This window comes from Grammomys surdaster, unplaced genomic scaffold, assembly GCF_004785775.1.
Source record: "Grammomys surdaster isolate TR1022 unplaced genomic scaffold, NIH_TR_1.0 125429, whole genome shotgun sequence".
Lineage (NCBI taxonomy): Eukaryota > Metazoa > Chordata > Mammalia > Rodentia > Muridae > Grammomys > Grammomys surdaster.
The window spans coordinates 1,352,479-1,377,542 of NW_021620296.1; the positions used below are offsets into that span (position 1 = coordinate 1,352,479).

Below are 25,064 nucleotides of genomic sequence, written 5' to 3' on the forward strand. Positions count from 1 at the left end.
CAGGGAGGGATGCTGAGCACAGGGAGGGATGCTGAGCACAGGGAGGGCTGCTGAGTACAAGATAGAGTTGTTTAGCAAAGGATAGAGTCTGAACCTAGCACACCTTACACATCTGCACTGAGTTTATACACTGTGCCCACCAATGTGGGCATTATTCAGCATCAATTTTTTTTAAAGATTTATTTATTTATTATATGTAAGTACACTGTAGTTGTCTTCAGACACCCATATGAGGGCATCAATCTCTTTGTAGATGGTTGTGAGCCACCATGTGGTTGCTGGGATTTGAACTCATGACCTCTAGAAGAGCAGTCAGTGCTCTTAACTGCTGAGCCATCTCACCAGCCCTGGGAAATTTTTTATATATTTTTTTTCAAAGATTTTTATTTTATTATTTTATGTATTCATCATTGCTCTCTTCAGAAACACCAATAGAGGGCATCAGACCCCATTACAGATGGTTGTGAGCCACCATGTGGTTGCTGGGAATTGAACTCGGGACCTCTGGAAGAGCAGCCAGTGCTCTTAACCACTGAGCCATCTCTCTAGCCCCCAAAACCATTTTAGAATTTTTTTTTTTTTTTTTTTGGTTTTTTGAGACAGGGTTTCTCTGTATAGACCTGGCTGTCCTGGAACTCACTCTGTAGACCAGGCTGGCCTCGAACTCAGAAATCCACCTGTCTCTGCCTCCCAAGAGCTGGGATTAAAGGCGTGCGCCACCACCACCCGGCAAAGATTATTTTATTTTTTTAAATTTATTTATTATTATTTATATGAGTACACTGTAGCTGTTTTTAGACACACACCAGAAGAGGACATCAGATCCTATTACAGATGGTTGTGAGCCACCATGTGGTTCCTGGGAATTGAACTCAGGACCTCTGGCAGAGCAGTCAGTGCTCTTAACCACTGAGCCATCTTTCCAGCAAAGTTGTTTTTTTTTTTTTGTTTTTTTGTTTGTTTGTTTGTTTTTCAAGACAGGGTTTCTCTGTGTACCCCTGGCTGTCCTTGAACTCACTCTGTAGACCAGGCTGGCCTCGAACTCAGAAATTCACCTGCCTCTGCCTCCCAAGTGCTGGGACTAAAGGCGTGCGCCACCACTGCCCGGTGGGGAAAAAAAATTTAAGCTGTATTTTCTATGCTGTGTGTGGTGACACATGCCTTTAGTCCCAACACTTGGGAGGCAGAGACAGAAAAATCTCTGAATTTACCATCATCAAGGCTATCTGGTCTACATACTGAGTTCCAGACCAGCCAGACCTTCATAGTAAAACCCTGTCTAAAGAAATTTAAAAGGATATTTATCTTATTTGTGGGTAGGTACCCAGAGAGGCCAGAAAGGGCACTGGACTCCAAACAGCGAGAGTCACAGTTTCCCTCACTTGGTGCTAGGAACTGAACTCCAGTCCTCTGAAAGGGCACCAAGTGCTCTTAACTCCTGAGTCAAGTCTATAGCTGCAAAAGAGGAGGCGGGAGAGGTGGAGGGGAAGGGGAGGAGGAGGAGGGGGAGGAGGAGGAAGCAGCCTGTTTGCACCTCTTCCTATCCTCAACCCAGTGGGGTTTGATGGGACCAAATGGGTGCATTGGAGTTAAGACTGGACTCCTTCAGGGCCCACCTTGCCTTGATATGCTCTTAGCCACACACAAGAACACAGCACACACCCTTGAAAACACACGAGCCCTCTTGTTACATTTGTCGTTGGAACTAGCCGATTTGGGTTTTCATATGCTGAGACTATGTTGGGGTGACTTACACATATTCTTTGGTGTGCCCTAGCCCTCTGGGCCATCATATGTAAAGTAGTTTTACTTACAAATAAAAACACAAGGAAGCTGCCTTCTTTTGTCTTAACCCTTCACTGCATTCTGGAGTTGTATGGGTTGGTCACGTGTGAGGTGCACTGACTGAAGATGGTAGAGACTGAACCGAGGCAGAACGTGGGAAGGGCTAGGAACACCCTTCCTGTCACCTTGTGAAGTCAGCATCCTGAGCAGAAAGTAGAATGGGCCAGGTCAAACATGTCCCCTGGAGGGTTCATGGAGAAATGTCACAGTCACATCAGCTGGCTCACTGCTGCAGGCCATTAGAATAGCCTGTCACAATCCCATTTCTCATCTTTAAAGTGTGAAGGATGATGAAATTAGTGTTAGAGTACCTGCTACTCTTGCAGAGAATCAGAGTGTGCGCACATGTGCACACACACACTCACACACACACACACACACACACACTCACACACACTCACACACACTCACACACACACACTCACACACACACACACACTCACACACACTCACACACACACACTCACACACACACACACTCACACACACACACACACACACACAGGTTTGTTTGTTTGTTTGTTTGTTTTTTGAGACAGGATTTCTCTGTGTATCTGTGTATCTCAGGCTGTCCTGGAACTCACTCTGTAGACTAGGCTGGCCTCTAAGTCACAGAAATCCACCAGCCTCTGCCTCCCAAGTGCTGGGATTTAAAGACGGGCTGACAGGAGCGTGATATGGCTGTCTCCTGAGAGGCTCTGCTAGCGCCTGACCAAGACAGATGCAGACACTCACAGCCAACTGAGGACCCCAATGGAAGAATTAGGGGAAGGACTGAAGGAGCTGAAGGGGATTGAAACCCCATAGGAAGTGCAATATCATCTAACCGGACTCCACAGAGCTCCCAGGGACTAAACCACCAACCAAACAGTATAATACATGGTTGGGTCTATGGCTCCTGGCGCATATGTAGCAGAAGATGGTCCATCAGTGGGAGGGGAGGCGCTGGGTCCTGTGGAGGCTTGATGCCCTAGCATAGGGGGATGCTAGAGTGGTGAGGCGGGAGTGGGTGAGTGGGTGAGGGAGCCCCCTCATGAGGCAAAAGGGAGGGGGGAGAGGGAGGATGAGATGGGGGGTTTGTGAAGGGATAACTGGGAAGAGGGATATTATTTGAAATGTAAATGGATAAAATGATTGATAAAAAATAAAAAAATAAAAAAGGTATCACTACCACCACAGCTTAAAAATTTGTTTTAATCATTAAAAAAAATTGTGCTTGATATCAAAGCCAGGACTGTGTGCTGTTCAAATTCTGCCAGTTCTAGCCTGGGCTTTTGCCAACTTTCACTACTATACAATTTAATCTAATTGATCAATTAAATCCAAATAATTTTAAAAACTCATAATAACAGTTAAATTATTTCAGCACTACACATACATTTTTTTAAACAACTTTATCAAAGGAAATTATGCATGAGGCTGTGACATCTGCCTCTTGAAATTTGTCACCTCCAGCACTCTATCTCAGATGCCTCGGAACATGGGATCTAGGACAGAAGGCACCGCACAGGAAGGGAGACAGCTTGCTGGTGGTCAGACTCCCACAGACTTCCCCCTGGTCACTGCTCAACACTGAAGACCCCACAGGAGGATCATGGCTCTCTTGTCCAGTGAAGCTGAGAGACAGCAGCTCTTGAGTTGCATATCAACTCACCCCGGAGCTGCCCTGGGTAAAGATAGCCACTCAGACATTAGAGGCATGCAGGAAGTTAGTTACCTTTGCTCATGTGACTGCCTGTGGTCCTTCTGTGTTCTGTGAGTGGCTCTGGGGATCCCTCTGGGGATGTCTAACCTGAGTTGAGATGCTGCACCCTCCTGTAGGCTGGCTAGGCTCCCTGTGCCCAGATAAGAGAACACATGTGCGAATATCAGCTTTCTGTCACTGTGACAATGACAGAGACAAATAACTTACAAGGAAGAAAGGCTGGTTTGGCTTATGATCTTGAGATTTCATTTCATGGTTGCTTTGCCCAGTTGCTTTGGACCAGTAGAGATAGGCACATCACAGGAAGAATGGGGCAGAGGAAACTTCTCACTCATAGCAGGCAGGAAGCAAAAAAGAAAAGAAGGGAAAAGGAAGGAAGGAAGGGAGGGAGGAAAAAGAAAAAGAGGCAGAGATCGAGATCGAGTCCCAGTCTTTCCTCATCTCCCTCAGAGTGAGAGAGCCTGAAGACCAAGACTTTAACATGGGTACTCTTAAAATCTGGTTACATCCTTGCTGGCTGCCACCATCTCTGGTCTGTAGACATCACACACCCAGAGAAAGGAACCTGTAACATCCTAACCATGGGGCTGGAAGGTAAGGAGCACCTGGGCACAGGTATCTTCAGCTGCAGGTAACAGGAACTGACCTGAGCTGAGTGCAGACTGGGTTTATGGGTGGATATAGCGCATCACCTGAGAGGAAACGAAAATGGAATCAAGAAGCCAGCTCCAGTGGCAGAAAATCAAAGGCTTGCCATGGCTGTGGCCTTTCCAGGCATTGGTTACATTGTGCAGGTTCCTGTAGGCTGGTCAGCTTCTCTTTGGCATCATATGTATGAAGGGTTCCTCCAAATCCCTTCAGAGCAAGGATCAGAGGTCTGAGAGAACAGGCATGTGTTGGCAAGAAAGGGATCAACCACCTCCTTTCTGGCCACGTGGCACCAGCAGCTCAAGGAATGCTCACCATAGCCAGTTTCTATGCGGAGCACCCCAGCTGACTGTTCCTCTAATGTCGAGCCACAGTAGACAGAAGACAGCTTCACGATTGGAGTAGGCCTCCCTGCCCAGCTCTGTGTACTAGGCATGCTCATCATTGTCTTGTCTTGCTGTGGGACAGTTCCTGCCACCTTACACTGACTCTGGCAGATGGCAACACTTTACCCCCATTTTACAGGTGTCACAGGTTAAAGGTTCCCCCAAACTTGCATGGTATGGTCTTGCTCCCCACAACCTCTGAGAACACGACTTTGTGAAGATCATTGGCTACATCAGTTGGGACAATGTCATGCTGGAGTGGGTACCCTAATCCAATGACTGTTGGCCTCATAGAGGAGGGAAGTCTGAGCACAAAACCCCAGAAAAGAAAACCATGAAAGGTCACAGAGAAGACCACATCCATAGGCCCAGAAGAGCAGCCTTGGGAGGACCTGGCAACCTCTGATTTCTGTTACTGAATCTTGACCTCCCTCTGGTGCCACTCTGGGACAGAGAACCAGTAGAAGAAGTAGGTTTCCAGGGCTTAGAAACTGCAAGATTAAGCCACTAACTGTTAAGGCTCAGAGGTCCTGGCCCATCATTCCTAAGCAGGAGCTGGGGGTGTAGGGCAGCAGGTCACCTCCTGCTGTGTTGCTGTCTCTACTGGAGCCGTGACTAGATGTTAGGTGAGAGAGGGAGGAAGGTAGAGTGTGCGGGGCGCGCGTGTAGTGGTCTCGCCGGCAAAAAACATACACACACGCGCGCACACACACACATCACACACACGCCAGAATCCTTCCGTATGAACACGTTTATTTCCCCAAAACCAAGATGGTGGAAGAAGACGAGAAGGCGTGGGAAAGCACTGCCTATATACCCCAGAGCGGGGTATTCACCCCCTGATTGGCTGCTTACTCGTAGCGCGCCAAACGCCGTGGGATGGGCTTAGCTTTGGCGGGCTTACCATGGCACATGCGCAGTTTACTTGGTACTAGGAAGAATTACAGGCGACAGCGCCACCTAGCGATGGCGGACTTTGTCAGCTCTCGTGGCGGCTCCCAACAACTGCCCCTTTTTGTTTAAATATAGAGGGTGGCAGAGGTCCCTGGGGAGGTTTCGTAACTCCCAATTTTGGGGGGTCTCACGGCGGGTCTGAGTCTCTTTAGAGGGCAGTGCTCAAACTCTTACCTGTCACGGGGTCAGCCTCCCCACCCGAGGCTGCCCTGTCTTAGGTGGCCGAGCCTTATCCGTCCACTCCGTTATTGACTTACCAGACCTTCTATCCGTGGAACGAACACCTTAGTGGGCAGGGACTGTGTATAGAAATGTTTGAGGCTTTACAGGGTGTCTTTACCAGAAGCCCTAGGGTGCAGCGGCTGAGGAATCTGTCTACTGGCTATTTCCTTTTAGATTTGTCAAACAGGCACTGGTCAATGTCCCGTGTCTAGGCTGACTGACATTTCTTCACAGCCAGCACCAAAGAATGGTGAGCGCTCTGGCTAGGCTACGAGGGTCGCGCACCCACACCTGGCATTCTCTGAATGTGCGCTCCAGGTTGTGGCCACTCGTAATGCCTGTCACCGGGTAATATCACCATTCGTGGTATACCTCTGGCATATGAGATCAGCTTATTCCCGTCGTTGGGATCAATTGACAGCCGGTCTGGAGACAAAAGGATGGAGTTATCTAACTGACTGCCCTTAGCCTGTCTAGCATGGTACCAGTTATGACTCAAACCCACGGCCTGATCAAGCAAATTCCATCTTGGGGGAATAAGCGATCAAAGAACCAACAGTTTAAAACCGTCTCCCTTACCCTACCAGGTGCAATGGAAACACAAGTCCTCTGGGTACAAGGGCTAAGGGGAACAGAAAGAGATGCAAACACCCATCCCTGTGCAATGGAGTCATCTCCTAGGGGTGCAAGGGCTGTTTGTCTCAAAATTCAGGTACCACAGCTATACAGACAAGAATCAGCCAGGCCGAGACTCCTCACTGACCCAGTGTATTGGGCAAATCTCTGGGGTGTAACGCTGATGGCCTAACATTTAGCACCACTACTCGTGGGGGGAGGACTGCTTAATTGAGGCAGTGAAAGCTACACTGCAGGGAAAGCCCCTAGTACTTTGGTCACAAACGCCTGGCCAATAATAGCCTTGCCAAGATTCTGTTGAGCTATGAGTTCGCAAACCAATCAAAGGATGAATACTAAACCACAACTTAGGGTAAACTAAACAGGCTTACTCCCACTTACTTAAAAAAAAAAGGAAGGGGGGAAAAGGAAAAGAAAGGAAGAAAGCTGAAGAATTCTGGGAGGACAGTCCCTCAGTCAGGAACAGATCCACGTGCGTCGAGTTGATGTTCACCACAGCTGCTCTCAATTTTCTGAGTGTCTCACTGAAGTTTTCTGAGCAGTTTCCTGTAAGATACTGAAATAATTTTCTGGACAGATTAGTTACACGAGTAAAGTTTTTATACTGTACACTGGTGATGTAAAGTGTACCCAGTTTTTTCTCACATCTCAATTGGGCTAGTTGAAAGAGGATATCTAATCTCTCTCTCACTAAATCAAGGTGTTGATTAAGGATCATTAGCCCGCCTTTTTGTTGGGTACTGGCGGAGGATTTGAAGGTTAACAGTCTCTGCCACCGTGGCTGACAATTGGGGGTAGTGCCCACCTGAACAGAAGTTGACATAGCAATCTCAGTGGCAGTGGCGATAACGGCACTAATTAATATCGTCGTCACTATGGCTGCAGTTATACCAAATCTCCTTTTTGTCTAAATAATGACAAAGTGGAATGAGTCTCCACGAGGATGGGAACCCATCGCGTGACTCTGGCAACCATAGTGCGAGTGAATCTTTAGAATTCCAACACTGGGACATCCAGCAGGTTTTATTGGTACAATTCTTAAAGGTGGAATTTGATAAAATAAACAAAAATACTAGGAACCTGTATCCCTTGGATCAGCACAAGGGCTATCATCAGAGCCTGGAGGGTCTGTCTGGGTGTCACCTTCCAGTATCGCGAGTCGCCTCGTCAGCCGCTCTGGTAGCCAAAACGGATTGTCTTCTTCCTGTGGAAACACACAGACCGCTCCCCTGGCTTTTAATAAAATAGAATCTGGACTTTTTCATTGTCCGGTCAAGATGTCTTTTTATTTGTCCATCTCTTTTGGCCTATCAAGCTGAAAATGAGGTTTTAGCCAATTAATATCTGTTAACAACTTTTGAAAATCACTTTTCTGGAGCAACAAGTACTCTAAAATCTTAAAGCTCATTGTACTAGAGCAAAGGCTTGTAGAAAAACTCCTTTAGAGAGATCAGCCAATAAAATATACAACGAATAATATATACTGAGAGATTTAAACGCTTTAACCTTTTGTATTAAAGCAACAACAAATTTTTTAAGGCCATTAATTATTCTTTGAGGCAAGCCTTTTTAATGAATGGCTTCATGGGCTCTCAAAAATCATAAGCAATTTCACTTAATGCAAACCTCTCACCTTTACCAGGAGGTAAAGGAACTATATAAAACACTCTTTTAAATCTATAATAATTTTTTATATGCATTTACTTGAATGGCAGCTGGAGTAGGCAAGTCAGGCTGTAGTGCCCCATTTGTCTTATAAATCTTAAATTTGAACTTTCTCTGTGTAGTCTCGGCTGTCTTGGAACTCACTCTGTAGACCAGGCTGGCCTTGAACTCAGAAATCCGCCTGCCTCTGCCTCCCAAGTGCTGGGATTAAAGGCGTGCGCCACCATCGCCCGGCTTCTAGGGTTTTTGAATTAATTGAATAACCAACTCTTTTTAGCTGAGTGAAGTATCAAATAAAGCCAAGGTGAAGGCAATCTTGTCTTCTAATAATTGTTAAATAGCCCCAGTTTCTTTTAATTATTAAGTTAAGATCAGGTCTTTTGTTACTAATAAGACCTAATACACCAGAAGAGCCAAGGTCATTTTGTCTTCCATTACACTCAACAATTTTGGCCTGGCCCAAAAGCTGCTTTGAATTTCTTTGAGTCTGAGGCTGACCCCTCCCTAAGGGACAAGCAAGGCAATAAACCAATTCTAGAGAACACCCTTTTTGAGGCGGGACAGGACAAAAGGAAAGTCTGAAATCCAAGCTCCTGTCTCAATTACTGTTACAGCCTTAATTTAAAATGTAAATGTTTTAATCTTGGCCTATATCCTGAGGCCTGGCCCAAGGATTATCCTTCTTGCACCAAGGACAGGTGTGTCAAGTAACCTTGGTCACTTGACTGTTGTTTAAGCTTCTGTTCTTGGGACAGTCACTTTAAAAACTATCTAAATTTTTACATTTAAAACATTCCCCATCTCTATGGCTCTGTGTAGTTATGGCCAGAACCTGATTGCATGAGGGTGCAATTTCATTGCAAAGACAAGTATCTAAGTCTGTCTTTGCTTGTATGGTCTGAGGACTGTGTGGGCAGTTTAACCTGATTAACATCACACTGACCTTGTCTTACAAGCATGTTAAGATCTCAGCCTGCGTGTCTTAATTTAAATGTAAATGTTCTAAATCTCTAGCAGGCCAGTACTGTATCACAACTTGTTATAAATATTTTTATTTAACTCTACTTGCTGTCCCCCTTTCCATAACATGGGCGAATCAAAAAATTTTTAAACTCAAGATTACAACTGCCAACTGCAGCCAATGGAATACTGGCAGTTTAACTAAACTTTTAAATATCTTTTGTAACATTAGCGTGTAACCATTAATTTTGAGAAGCAAAAGCAAAACCAATTTAAACAATTTATCTTCTCTAAAATCAACACCAAGCAGACCACCCCTATGCTACAAAGTTTTGTCACCAATTCTCTACACATGAATGCATGAAGCAGCTTTTAATCTCATTGAAGAGACATTGGTCTAAAATCTTACTTTCTATATACCTGGTTTCTGAACGACTCTAACACTGAGCTAGTTCTACGCCACCTTTCGTTATCAAAGTTGTAAATTTTTAATTACACCCAATAATTTAAGCCAATAGTCTATAACCAAGACATGTAGGACATTTTTATACTTTTAAGACCAATTAGAAACAACAATTAAGTGGCTATATATCTTATCTTCAGATCAAACAAAATTTCTTGTCTTTCTAGCTGTAATTTCAAGAGAAAAGCACTTTGTCACAGAGGTTTTTCTAGGACAAAACGACTCTTAGCTTCCTTATAAAACCCAAAATGTTGCTGGTCTCTTTTAAAAGCAGCTTATGTCAACCTCAATTCCTGAAAAGACCTTTTTTAGCTCCCAAAGGTTGGATCAAGCAGTTTTAACGATCTTTCTTTTTGAACACGTAACAAACACAGAACATTTAGACAACGAAACAAAAGGCAAACACAACACGTGGACATTGGCGCGCCAAGGACAAACAAAGAACTTTTAGGAGCTACAGAGAAGTTCAGGACGTCTCCCGAATTCTCTGTTTCTAGATGAACTCTGAAATAGCCTTTTCATTCTTTTTGGTGACACAGCTCAGAGAGAGGGCACCTGTATTTTTAAAACTCTTTCTCTCTCTCTCATATTTAAAATGTAACTTTTCATCTCGTTCATTGGAGATTTAGCGGGTAGCTAATTTAACACTTCAATACCCTGCTTTCTAATTCTTTTTAACCCTGCTCTTCCCGCCTGAAGCGGCCGCAGGCAATGCCTGTTTAGAATTCTCCTGACCTATGTTTCGCTGTTACCTCCTAGGCAAAATCCTCATTCACCTAGACTGACTCTCCCGAAACATTTTTCTTGTAAACACAGCCTCTAATTGACCGTCACTAACGCAAGAACTCGATCTCGTGGCGGTGGCCGTCTATTCGGCTGGCATCTATCCTCCCCATCCCTCTCTACATCTGAGTCCTCTGACTCGGAAGTTAGCCCCTCCGACTCAGAGCTATCACGCCGTAAAAACTTTCGGAGGCTTACTTTCCTTCCGTCTCTCCCGAGAGTGTTCTTCCTCTCCTCTCCCATTTCCTTAGACTGTGTGTCTTTGGAAAGGCCTTTTTCCTTAAATATACTTTTTCTTCCTTTTTCTTTCTGAATTCCTAAGCGCTTCTGTCCTGTCTCTGTCTCTGTTTCTGACATGTGGGCCCATAATTCGTCTATCACTCCCCAGCCCGCCGCCATAACCGAGCAGCTTTTCTCATCCTGCAAAACCAGAAGGAAGAATACCAGCACTGTCTGGGGAGGGAGACGAAAAAAATCAAGACCAAACATTATCTCTCAGAGAACATTATCCCGTCATACGGTTCTGGATTCACTCCACGCGTGAGAAAACGAGCGGAGGGTCTTCTTTAAGCGGCGCCGGCGATCGATGGATTTTCCCGGGTTTCACGGCACCAAATGTGCGGGGCGCGCGTGTAGTGGTCTCGCCGGCAAAAAACATACACACACGCGCGCACACACACACATCACACACACGCCAGAATCCTTCCGTATGAACACGTTTATTTCCCCAAAACCAAGATGGTGGAAGAAGACGAGAAGGCGTGGGAAAGCACTGCCTATATACCCCAGAGCGGGGTATTCACCCCCTGATTGGCTGCTTACTCGTAGCGCGCCAAACGCCGTGGGATGGGCTTAGCTTTGGCGGGCTTACCATGGCACATGCGCAGTTTACTTGGTACTAGGAAGAATTACGGGCGACAGCGCCACCTAGCGATGGCGGACTTTGTCAGCTCTCGTGGCGGCTCCCAACAGTAGAGGCCCTGTGAGCCAGGGGAACTCAGGAACTGGGCAAGTCCTAGAAATGAGCCTGTCCCCTGACTCTGTGTGTGCATCCATGTTTGCCTGAATATATATGTGCCTGTATGTGTGTGTTTATATGTGTGTATCGGCATATGTGTGCTAACATGTATATATGTATGGGGAAAATTTAGAGACCGCCACAGTGGTGGGGGCCCGAAGGGGCTTCCACGCTGTGGCAGGTCTCACATTCGGGAGGAATCCTAGGGTTCTAGCGGCCTGGAGGCCTTGGTGGCGGCAGGCCCCAATGACTCGAGGAAGTCCTTGGTTCCAGAAAGGTTTATTGTCATGGCGGATGGTGGATGGATCTAGGCGTACCCCCCAGAACTCAGGGCAGTCCCGAGTTATATAGGGAGGGAGAAAGGGGGAGGATTGGGGGAGGATCTGGGGGAGGCATGCTTAATTTGCTCTGCCCTCTGGCCTTCATTAGTATGTAAATCCCTAGGGCCTGAGGTCTATAGTCTGGCCTATGTGACTGAACAATGTAATTCTATGAAGACATGACTGTTTTTCAGGACCCTGGATTCTGGAGGGCGCCAAACTCCTGCCAGTACTCACACAGAGTCTCGGGGTTCTAGGCACCTGCTCAACCATGACCCAGGATACCCTCACGCAGTCCCACATCTCCTCCTCTTTACTTTTTAAAAAAAGGGGGGTCACTGTGAAAATTTTGGATGAGGAAGCCAAAAGAAAACACTATGTTGACCAGAGGAGTTAGCACAATCAAGTCACAGGGTAAGGGGAGTTGGGGGGGGGTAGGGAAGGTAAGGGATCATTGAATCAATTAAATACATATTGTACAATTTGAGAGTAATGACATCTGATTAACCTAAATAGATATTATGATTTCTTCACTAACATGTCACTTCAGCTATGTGACTTTGGCAAGAGTTCATCTGTAGTTGGTATCGAGTATCTCTGGGTCTTCAGTCAGACAAGATGACTGGGAGAAGGCAGCTTAGCAGGCTCCAGAAGGTGGCGCTGTCTTGGCGTCAGCTCGTCTCTGGAGTCTGTGGTTTGATGAGATGTAGGCAGCTTATCTCTGTTGGATCTGTGGATATAATCACAGGGAAGCAGCACCTCCAACGGGGAGGTATCTGGATATTGAGCATTAAGTCACTCTTGGAAAGTCAAAGGTGTTTGAGGAAATTGGATGGCTGAAGGAGAAAACACTGTGTTAATAATATCTGGGGTAATCATCCACAGTTTGTCTGTGAAGGAAAATTAGTTGTTAATTAAAAGTTGAAAGGTGGTGGTCAGCATGTTGATTTAACCTGTGGAAGTAAATTTAGAGACTTTCAAATCATGAAGAAAATTTTTTTTTAAAGAGTTGAAGAAAGTGTTGGATATATATCACGAGTATTAGAGAGAAAAGGAAATATTAAAACAAAAGCTGAAAAATTTTTTGGTTGAAAAGCGCAAGCGTTACTGTAGGTATTCCTGTTTGGGAGAAAATTGTTAGTGAAGGGCCTAAAAGCAGTGGGGGAGGGGGCCTGTTAGAAGCTAGGGCATTCCTCCCTTTGTTTTTCTTAGAGAAAAGAAAGGCTAACTTTGAAGAAAAGTTTAAAGCAAGAAACATAAAAGTTTGATAACAGAGTCAGAAGGAGTGAAAGGCTGTGTAAGACTGAACCATGGCAGCACTTCTCAGTCAGAGGGGGAGGGGAGAACTTCTGTCGGCAGGCAGCATGTAGCAGTTCTCAGGGAAGAAGTTTCCTTGTTCTTGAGAAGCCAGCAGGCAGAGCGGGAAAGGCTGACCTCTGGAGGAGGGGTAAACCTTTCGGCAGGCAGAGCGTGAGAGATTTTTGGGGGAGGGGTAAAGAATGGAGATCCGCCATCTTGTAGGGAACACGTGGAGAAGAGGGAGAGATAGACCTAGTCTTTTGAGCCAGGCAGGAGCTAGTGGTAGCTAAGATTCAGAGAGAAAACGTTGGCCCAAAACACGTGGAGAAAGAAAGAGGGTGAAAGGATAGAGAGAGACCCACCTAGTCTTGGAGACTAGGCTGGGGTTACTCATGGTTCCATGGAGAGGTTCTTGGCAGGTGCCATGGGAGCTGGCTTGGAGCTGGCTTTGTCCGAATCCTCTACCACCTGTAGGGAATGATGTAGGCCCATGCGTGGGCACACGCGGGCATGAATATCTATTGTGTTGTGGGTCCGTGTGTCTGCCATGATGCAGTAGGCTGGGATTGTAGCTCAGCATGGCAGGAGCACACGGAATCTTGGCTGAGTTTATTCCCTGCAACACCGAGCGAGCGTGGTGGGGCCCCACCCGGCATGGGGAATTTTCACTCTGGTTCCACAGGGGTACAGAGCTCTTGGACTGGAGATCTCTGGGCCAGAAGTTGGGCGGAGACTGACTGATCTCAAGTCCTTGGTTCTCAGGACTGAGACAGGGGCATGTGGGCTCACGCTGGACAACCCACTGTCGAGCAAAATGAGAGAGATTGGGGATCCCTGTGTTCTGAGGCAGCCAGGGACTGACTGGTCTCAAGCCCTTGGCTCTCAGGACTGAGACAGGGGCATGTGAGTTAACGCCAGATAACCCATAGCTGAGAAAAGGAGAGGGATAGAGGAAGAAGAAAGAGACCCTAGCAGCACCCGTGGGAGAGACTGTACTTGCTTAGCAGATTCAGCGGCCTGACCAGGTTGCTTGAAGATGTGGGTCCTCGTGGCTGGAATGCAGAGATCTTTCAAGTGAGAGATTAAGCAGCTGTAGCTTTAGTCAGCATGAGAGAAGCATGGAATCTTCACTGAGTCGATTCCTCACAGCACCGGACAAGCAGGGCTGGAAGCTCGGCTGCGTTCTGTAGCAGACTGGGGTGGGCTGGTTCTTGAACTACGTGGGTGTCTGTGCCCTACGTTGGGCGCCAGATGTCATGCAGGGTCGCGGGTGGTTTCGTAAGGCGCGGGTGGCGGCGTGAGCAGCGGGCGTCCCATACACCGAGGCTCAATGAGAGCGGGTGGGGCACGGAACACCAGCTCCAAGACTGTCCGGAAAGCAGCCATATATGTACATGTATATGCCTATGTGTATGTTTTTATGTGTGTATGTGCATATATGCCTACATATATAAGTTCCTGCATGAATGTGCCTACATATATGTCTTCTGTATGTATATGTGCATATATAGATATATTATTACATAAATGTATTCTTCACTTGTGTGGTCGTATTATATTTTTTCATGTGTTTACTTAGTATGTGGATATGTGCATGAATATTCCTGCATGAGTATGCACCATCATGTGTACATGCTTGCATGTGAGATCCTGCATATATCATGTGTCTACACATGCATTCCAGCATTGTGTGTTTGCACAGGAGAGTTTACATAGGTGAGCTTGTATGAGTATGTATATTCATTTTTACATGTGTCTGCATGTATGTATCTTCATGTGTGTCTCAGTTTATGTATTTCTTCATGTATGCATGCCTATATGTTTCCATATTCATGTGTATGTACAGATAAGTGTGTCTTTTTCGCATGTATATATGTATATGTGACTGTGTGTGACTTGGCATACATGGTATGCTGTGTCATGTGCATGTCTGTCTGTATGTTCAGTTATGTGTTGTACAAAAACTGATTCAGTCAACCACAGATCACATAAACCGGGTGGTGCCATAGCCATTCTTAGTTTGTCTTTATATGCCAGATGTTCACAAAGTAACACAATTGCTTCGTAATGCATTTTCAGAAGATAGCCTGTGCTGGTTAGTTTTTGTCAACTTGACACAAACTAGAGTCACTTGGGAAGAGGGAATCTGAGTTGAAGAATTCCTCCATCAGATTGGCCTGTGGGCATGTCTGTGGGGCAGTGTTTTGATTGATGGTTGACGTGAAAACTTTGGAATAATCATGCCAAGCAGAATGTCAGCATCTGGCCTTGGTGGACGCCGTCATTCTTACTGCTGGTCAGAGAGTGTGAGCCCAGCTCCACACTGCTCTTTATCTACAGTTTCTCCACCCTCCTCCCTCCGGCCCCTCCTGCTCTTGGCTTCATGCTCTGCCTCAGAATTCCATGACCAAGGGACATCTCCCTACAGGGCCCAGCAATGGAGAGCCACCTGTGGCTCTGTCCCCTTCTTTGTCTCCTTGAAGAGATGGAAAGGGGATCTCTGAGTGCCTGGTGCTGGTGGTGAAATTCCCGAGATTTCTGCTTAAATGCAGCAACAAGGTTTTCATTAATTCTCCATTAGTCTAAATGTTCCCTCAGGCATCAGTTAAAGTTCTCTGTGGAGCCAGGTTTTAATTTGACTATTGAACAGTCTGTGCCACAGCATGGCTGCTGAGCTTCCCTCAGAGCCTGGCCTGTGGGGAGTGGGTGGGGGAGTGGGGGGCTGGAGTGGGGGGTAGAAGGGGGAGCAGCTGTCCCTCCCCCACCTCCTCTTGGCTTCTCTCCCATTGGGGTCCTTGCCATATTAGTAACTCCCACCTTGGACATATGGGCACATGTGTTGGGGGAAGGGTTGGAGCTGCTGGAGGTTGAAGCATGACCAGTTGCTTAGGAACTCCCGCTGAGTGGGTCTCAAGGTCCCATGCTCTCAGTCTGTCTGTCCATTTATCACCAAGAAAGCTTTGCATCTTCCCACTAGATAAACCTTTTGCCACCATCATGTTTTCAAAAATTCAAATTAATTGTCAATATCTATAAGCTTTCCTGTGTGTATGTTGTGTGCATCATGCATGTCATTTGCATGTGTATGCATGTCATTTGCATGTGTGTGCATGACATTTGCATGTGTGTGCATGCCCAAGGTCAACAGAAGGTCTCTCCCTTTGTTATTCTTGGTTTTCTATTTTGATACAGGGTCTCTCAGCAAGCCCCAGAAATCTTCATGTCTCCACAATACTGAGGTTACAGATTTGTACCATCATGCCCTGCTGCCGATCTAAATCCAGGACTTTAGGCCTTCGTGGCAAGCACTTTACTGAATGAGTGATCTCCTTAGCCCTGAGATCTTTGTACCACAGTGATGCCCACCTAAAACATCTCTGGTGTCCTTGTAGGTGTTCAGCAATGTGGGAAAGTGGGTCTGAGCAATGAAGCTGCTTCTAAAAGAACTTTGTGCAAATTCAGTTTGCAACAATTCTTTTCAGCATGCTGTGGCCATTTGTTTTTCCTCTCTGCTATGTGTTCAAATGTGGGATAGTGTTTGTAGAGCTCTCGACTGACGGTGATGTAATGCCACCTTTATCCGCATCTTCACAAGTGTTAGCGTTTCTTCTAGGCTCCATCCAACAGTTACCTAGCAACAGCCTGGCTTGCTATAAAAGGACTGTTCGGGCTCTCTCTCTCTCTGTCTGTCTCTCTGTCTCTGTCTCTCTGTCTTTCTGTCTCTCTTTCTCTCTTTCTCCCTCCCTCCTCCTCCATATGTTCCCAGCCGGTCTCCTCTTCTCTCTCTTTCTGTCCTTTTCTGTCTCCTTTCTCTGCCTTTACTCCCTTCACACCCCCCTTCCGATACCCCAAATCAACTTCATTTTATACTAGACCTGTCTTATGGCTGGTACCTGGGGAGGGGGATGTCTCAGCATGGGCCCACTAAGGCCCCTCCCACCGCTTCACACCACTGCATTACAAACCATATCAAGAAGCATCATCACCATCATAACCATCGTCCCCACCACTGCCATCCCGGCCACCATCCTCATGGTCATGATTATCATCACACCTACACAATGGTGTCTCTCTTCTTCAGGTTGCTTTGGGTACCTCTGGCCTCATGAGACTTCTTTCAATATGTCTAGTATTGTCTGTCCACAGATGTACACTTGGGTCAGAGCTAGGGCCTGAACTGGTGGAGTGGAGGCACGTTTGGAACCCATTGTTAGTAATGTCCAGCTGGCACAGCCATGAAGCTGTTGGTAAGACATGGATGACTCTGTGCTCTCCATGTTCACCTGTCTAGCTGAGCACCGATGACCATGCCATTTCTTCCACTGTGGTATGTGCTCACCTTGATTATTTAGGAACCAGCAACTGCTTTCTAGTCTTCTTTTGTTGTCCTTGATTTTGTTTGTTTGTTTTTGTTTTGTTTTTTGAGACAACATTTCTTCTCTCTGTGGAGTAGGCTGTCCTGGAATTCTTAGAGATCCTCTGCCTGCCACTGTCTCCTGAGTGCTGGGATTAGAGGTGTGCACTACCGCCTCCTGGCTTTCCTCTTCTTGAACTGCAAGATTCCTCTGAGGATCCACTTACTCTAAACCCACTGGTGGAGATAATGTTAACTAATAACTCCAAGAGCGATCCGTGTGTTTATCACAGCCCGCTACCATAGTCTCCCACCAGCTCTTGCCCAGGATTAGGCTTCAGGGAAGCCCCTGGGCCAAGCCAGGCCCATATGACTTACTTCATGGCTGTTTTAGAAATGCCAAATGTACACTTTCACCATTCATTTTGTGGACCGTGTAAAAGAATGAGTTTCTGGGAATGTTTTCCCTAGCAACAGAGAGCTGGACTGAGGAGCAGTGAGCAAAGACAACTGAGCTCCTGGGAGGCCTCCTAGCCTGTGGCATCTGTGCCTGAGGCAGCTGCACAGCCAAAATGCTTGCTCTGGTGTATTTGGCTTCTGAATTCTACCACAATCACACATTTGTCTTCTGTGGACAACTTTCCTGGGCTGACTTCTGCAGCTTGTGAACATCTGCTCAGTTCAGTCTCTTCCTTCCTTACCTGACATGATGTTTTCACCTCTATCAGATAAGGTATAGGCTGTGTCAGTCAAATCACTTCTTTGGAGTCAGCAGGACATGTGTGCTCAGAGGCCTGGGCTCTGCCTGTTTACCAGCCTTGCCTGTGTTTGGGATGCTAGAAATGGAATGAGCCATGTTCTTCCTATCGGACACCTGTTTCCCCAATAGGCTTAATCTTTGAGATTATAATATGAACCGGCAGTATCTCCTGAGGTTGGTCTGGTCATCGGCTTTGGTCCCCTGAGAGTCAGGCCTGACAGCACTGGGCCTGTTCAGACATCTTGTTCATCTGTGGGGCTCGCTGCTCAGGAATGTCTCCTGAGAGCTCTGGGCTCCTGTGTCTCTCTGGGTAAGCAAGTCCTCTGTCAGGAGCCATAATGGGACAAGCTAATAATTAGCAAGTGATCATCCTGAAATGCTTGCCTTGGATTATTATATAATCTGCGACAAGTGAGGTCTTATTCAACAAGGCTGTGAGGGACTTATTTTAGGAAAGATTCCTTCTATTAATACGCTTTTCCTATTATTATTATTAAACATATGTAACAATCACTAAGTAATAGCACACCCCTTTGGAGCAGATTTCTGCAGATCCACAAAGATGTACTGTCTTGTAGTGATGCTATATAGACAAATAGATGACTTCTTAAATCTTAATGATGATCCTATAAGAATTCCTAAAATTATATCAATGATTATTAAGCTCTTTATAACAGGACTGCTATTAGGTCCCTTTCTGATAGTCAAAACTGCAATGAGAACTCTGCCAGTCTCCCGAGTATCATTAGTTAACAGCACTTAGATAGTAACCAGACTTTCTCCTGCTCAGAGCACACTTCAAGAGGTTGTAAAACAATTAACCAAAGGTCACTAAAAGGGAACTCATGATTTATTATAGGTGCTAGGACAGAAGATAAAATATTGCCTGGGTTTATCTATACAAAGCTTCACTAATTTCTTAGTTATAGTTTTAAACCTTCAGTGAACCTGTGGAGCTAGACAGGTGATGGATGTTTAGCCGGATAATTACTCCTAATAGATATGTATACAAACATCCTGTGTTGTAAACTTCTATTTCAATTTATGATTTGATTTTTGGTGTGAACTTGTGATGAACTCTGTAACATGTAGTCATGTATTCTGAAAGATGTATAAGTACTGAGGACAGAGACAAACAGGTTCGTTAGGAGCTGTTTGTCCCTTATTTTCCTTTCCCCGTTTAGAATTTTTTCACTTAGAATTTTTTCCTTTTCCCCACTTAGAACCTTTCCACTTTTCCTCTTAGGTAGCTTTCATAGGAAACTTTTTACACTTAGTAATAAACTCTATAATAATTTCTCTAAGTGTTTTTTCTTCCTGGGACCTCAGAGCCCAGCAGTTCCTGCTGAGAGAGTACAAAGGCTATTTGCCTAATCCTCTGCAGTTTCTGGCCAGAGGATACCAGAGGGAAGGTCAGCTACAGTAGCATAGTAAATAAACTTCTCTAGCATAGATAAGTATACTTTTGTTATATAGCAACCCTAAATATCTTATAAGACCAAAGTCTCACCCTGAATCTTGTAAGACCCAAGGTCTTACCCCAAATCTTACCCCTAGGTCTTACCCCCTGCTGACACTCTTCCTCCCCCATAGCTGATGCAAGAAGAACCAACAAGGAGAAGAAAGAAGACTTCTCCTCCCACTAAGCTGGGGCTGACCCCCAGCAGTCCTCCAGGCTCCTGAATCTGTTGTGCTCTTGTTCAACTCCTGTCCCTTTGCCAAGCAGCCCTGGCTGACACTCCTCCCCAGCACATAGTGAGTAGTGTGTGGTCTAGATATGGTTGCCCTGAACCCCTCATGTTTACTGATCTCAAGGCGGTGGGACCCAGAAGAATGGAGCTGATAAATGAGGCGGACTGAGGTCTCATGGAGAAGTCTCACTTTATTCAGAGCATCAGACAGTTTATACATTGAGGGCTGAGAGGAGCCATGTGAGTTAAGTGTACAGTCACAGGGCAAGCCAGATTATGTCAGAGTCTGCTCTGGTGAAGATTGATATCAAGTCACTTTGCAAACTGTTAGAAGAACTCGGCCAGTACAGCTCCATTCCGTGCTTTTCAACAGTCTCCACTCCTCACATGGCTAGCCCTGCTCGTAGGGCTGCTGGGGTTAATCTATTTGTTTCTCTTAGCACCTTGCATCCTCCGCTTTCTCTGGGAAGGGATTCCAGAAGTTTCCTGGATAATGGTCAACCAAATGCTTTTGCACTTGACTCCTGCCTCTCCCACCCCAGGCTGCCCCTCTTCACCAGGAAGTAGGCAGACCTGAATGGGTACCCTTATACCCAAAGAGATGGAAATGTTTGGTTGAAACCCCTGCTTTTCACCTGCACAAACTAAGAAACTCTGTTTTCTCTTCTGCCTACCTCATCCACAAGGAGAAAAATTTTGGGCTAACAAGTCATCTCTCTCTCTCTGTATTTCCTGTCACTCACCCATGAGTGCTCCCCCAGGGACCCCAGCTTTTTAAATTTTATATGGGCGTAATCCCAGCTCCTAGCTCACTTGTCATCACTCCAAGCCCCAAACCCATAGAATCCACTTGCTTTAGCCAGGGTATGTGTCGTCACTGACTTCCCCTCCTGAGATCAATGAAGCCTCCCTTCAAACCTGCCTTTATACCTGTGATTTGAATTGGTTCATTTTGTCTGTGGAGAGCAGGACAGTGGAGGAGGGAGGACAGAGTAGAGCAGGAGGGGGGGGGAGAGAGAGAGAGAGGGAGAGAGAGAGGGAGAGAGAGAGAGAGAGAGAGAGAGAGAGAGAGAGAGAGAGAGAACCAGTGCCGTTTTACTGGGACAGTTATACCGAGACAGGTTGCAGAGAGGGAACAAGCCAAGCTAGACACAGGTGAAGACAGGTGGGCCAGTGTTCCAGGCTATTTAATTGCATTGTGAATGTGGAGACTGTGAACTGTAAGAATCTGTTTCCAATTGTGGCTCAGCCTTTGATCCTAGCGTTTTGTGTTTACTGTAGATAAGTATTTGGAATGTGGTTCAGCCTCAGCACACATCTGTAATCCAACAGCTACGTAAAGTCTACCCTAGGTCAGGGGGCATGTGGGAAGCGGTTCCACCTGTGCCATTACAAGATGGCGCTTGGCAAAAGGCCAGCCAGGATGACTGGGCACTGCTTGAGAGAAAAACAACTCCATATATGGAAAGCTTGCGCTAAGAGGTGTGGTTGCCCGATCATCCCACCTCACGTCATACGGAGTGACCAATTACCAGTGCTCTCATGGCAGTTACTGATAGGAGCGAGGCAAAGCTTTAAGGGGCTTCAGGTGCTGGGGTGGGTAGCTGCTGGCAGCACGAAAGAGGCTTACAATACAAGAGTTGCTGAATAAACCGCTCGCTCGAAGAACACTATTGTTGTTGCCTTATTCTACTGGTTGAACGCTGGGGAGCGACAGGGGCGGAGCAAGCCGCTGACAGGGCGTGGATATTAGTTAACAAAAAGGGCCTTTGAGTTGAAGGAGATTTAAGACAGCATGGAGAAGGAGAAAGCTTTTTTCTTCTGGGGCTTGGGTAGAGTGGTAAGATCAGCTGGGTGCTTTCTCTGCCTCTGTGTATGGACAGAGAAACTTCCAGGACTAGGTTTTGGTTAGCAGACAAAGGCAATAAAGCCTCAGAGAGGAAAAGTTACATTTCCCTAAGCCATTGCTAAGTTGTCTGAGGGCAGACCAGCTGAATCCACAAATGGGTCTGGACACTGGCTGGTGCTCACAGTCCTCTGGTCACAGGGGTCAGAGACAGATCCACGGACTGAACAATGAGGTGACAGTAGCACAGGGGGCAACATGAATGCAGGTGACACACCCAGGGCACACGTCTGATTTGAAGGAAAACTGGTAACAGAGGTCTGGGAAGTGAAGACAGAGCCCTCAGCTGTGCCAGTGGCACTCGTAGGACCAGGCCTTCCACTCTGACTTGGGTGAGAAGCAGGCATGGGCCTCTGGGCTCTGCAGGGTTAGGGTTCATGGTTCCCAGGGTCATCCCCAAGACACTGCAGAGCCCTGGGCAGCTTAAGCCATGCAGCCATCTGGGAAGAGGACCTGGAGGCCAGTATCCACCTGCAGCAGGCTGAGCACGGCTCTAAGATCTGAATCCGAGACAGGCAGGCCAAGCCCATCAATCTGCTGCAAAGGACATCAGTGAAGAGGACACAGGCGACCCGGCAGTGGGATTGCATGAACCCTACACTGTAGGGAGTGGTTCTGATGCTTTGATCAGGAATCCACGGTGGGAATGCTGAAGGTCCTGTTCCCCAATTGGTTCTTGATCAATCAATAAAGATGCTAACAGCCAATGAGCTGGGTGGAATAGGTGGGACTAACAGTCTGTTTCCCCCACCCACCCCCAGGCAGGGTAGTAGACTCAGAGAGGAAGATGCTTCAGAGAGAGAAAGAGCCTCCAGCCATGTGAGATCTAGGGCAGAGTGGCCATCAACAACTTCCCTGACTGGGCCTGAGGTAATGGACAGGAGATTAGAGACCAACTGAGCTGAGGGCAGATTTAGGTGCTGAGCTGGTAGTGAAAAGAAGGGTGCGATAGCCGAGGAAGGCTTAGAAGAGCCCGGCCATTGAGATAAAAATAAGCTAACTCTGTGTGTGTGTGTGTGTGTGTGTGTGTTGTGTCTTTCATCTGCAGATCGGAGGGAACCTGGGTGGGGCTGGTAGCATGGTCCACCCAGGGTAGTAGGAACTACTTGCTACACTACACCTTCCTCAATGGCCTCACAGTGGAGGACATGGAGGATGTGCTAGAGTACATTTAGGTACACATGGAGCTAGAGCAGGGCAAGAACGTGGACTTCAGGCAAGACAGGACAACTGTCATTGAGAATGAGATTGCCAGGCCCCTCAAGCTGGTGGCCTTGGGCAAAGGGCCTGGCGAGCACCATGAGGGGTCAATGCCTTGGCTAGCTCTGATGTTCAGTCAATGTTCAAGGCAAAGACATAAGACCAGCTGCAGTTCATCTTCCAGAGCATTGAGGGCGAGATCCATGCTGGCGACATGGGCAACTGGGAAAGCCTGCTTCAGCAGTTGCCTGCTCCCATGGCCGGGGCCAGGCTCTGTAGAGCACCACCAAAACGTTCTTTGGCAGAAACTGTCACGCCCACCCTCATCCAGCAAGGATGATGCAACACACGAGCTCTTCTCCAAGCAGTTTATTCAGGACCTTGAATAAGCTTCTGACCCCGGGGGAAGCCTCTCCCAGGCTTAAGTACTCTAGGACTAGCCTACCCCCGCCAGCCATGTGGCAACAGCAGATAGGCCCACATACACGGAAGCAAGCCAGATCACTAGCCACAGCCAAATAAGGACTTGTTTACTCCTAAGAGTCCTCGCCAACAGGTGGCGGAAGGCAGAGACCAGTGCCATCTTAAGGGCGCGGCACTATGCGGCTCTCCACAAGAAACTAAACCAAAGCTGGAACAGGGTGTGCTGTTCTCAACCCTCAAATCTGAGCTTGAGGAGCTGCCCCCCACCCCCAGCCTTCAGTGGACCCTGCGGAACCCGAGGGGGCTCCAGCACCCCATGAAGCAGTGCTGATAGAGGAGGACCTGATCCAGCAGAGCCTGGCAGACTCCAACGCAGGGCGATACAGCCCATGGCTGTTCACAGCGAGCTACCTGCCGAAGATACACCCACCAGAGCCTCAAGAGGAACTTCAGCACCTGCAACGGTCACACTAGCAGCTCCAGACCACAGACGACACCAGCAAGAGTGAGGATGGCAGCACAGGCACAGAGTTCAGTGTGGAGATACCGCTGGGCAGCTGTGCCTACCTGTGGGCGAAAGCCACCGCCTGCACACGGGCTTCGAGTGGAACCAGATGAATTATCCATTGAACAATCCACTTCCCAAGATGGTGTAGAGGTCAACGTTCAACATCTACCTCGACCTCATCGACAAGCAAGCCATGCCCGAGTACTTCCTGGAGGCCTGTCCCGAAAAGCAGACCATCTGCATCCTGTGCTAACATGCTGGTCTGCCCTACTGGGACGTTGCCTTCAAAATGATCAGTCATGAGTGGGAGTTCCCAATGGCACCTTCCAGTAGCACCTGGTGCTACTTCAAGCGCTATTGCCACCACAGTTGATGTCCCTGCTGGACTTTTGGCTTCCTGGACAGTTCCAGTGTTGAGGTTTGTTCTGTTGCTATGTATTGTAGTGCTAAATACTGGCCTGGAAGGTCTGGTGCTGTAGGCATACATTTTTTTTGCAACATATTTTTAATAAACATCCAACCTCTCTTCTAGCCCATCACCCAGCAGAGTTAGTGGAAGACCAAATTTATTAGGATATGCGGGCCTGTTTAGCAATAGTTCTTTGGGAGTGTGCTTGATCTTCCTTGGCAGCAGTTCAGTTCCATAGTAAACACCAAATATGATTTAGCAGCTGCAGATCAATCCTGGAAGCAGGCAGATGGCACACACGAGCCAGCATCTTCAGTCTAGTTTTCAGAAGGCAAACACCAGGCATGAACCAGCAGCTGTAGTTCAATCCTGAAGAAAATGCAAGGTTCACCAGTCAGCCTGAATCAAGGCCCCAGTTCTTGGGCAAGTTTCTCTCAAAGGCAGTGTTACTGCAAGTTGAGCTCAACAACATGTGTAAGGTGAATCAATACATGTGTGTCCCTAGTGAAGAATATGGAGGCAGAGCAAACCAAACCAGTGCTCAGAGCTCGTCTCCCACTGTCTGTGGGGTTATATTTATACTCTTTCATCACGGGTCCTTTCAAGTGTCTGCTATATCCAAACCTCGCTTCACCTGTGTGCCCCAACAAAACATCATTTGACATAACTGACTTTCTAAACAAACCAGAAGTTTCCACTTCAGGTTTCCTCTGGGGTGAGGAAATCCTCATCTACACCAAGGCATGCTATGTAACCTTGCCCTCGAAGTTATCCCTAATTGGTTAATAAAGATGCCCACAGTCTGTAGCTGGTCAGAAGGGAGGGAGGTGGGGCTTTGGTTCCTGGGCTTGGGGTCTGAAGCCAGAACACGAGGAGGAGAGAGGGGAGAGGGGAGAGGGGAGAGGGGAG

At 47.0% G+C, this 25,064-nt stretch overlaps 1 pseudogene; it reads left to right on the forward strand.

Moving 5' to 3' along the window:
- The first annotated feature begins 21,813 nt into the window (after positions 1-21,813).
- On the forward strand, positions 21,814-24,119 carry LOC114637849 (annotated as a pseudogene).
- Positions 24,120-25,064: the final 945 nt, after the last annotated feature.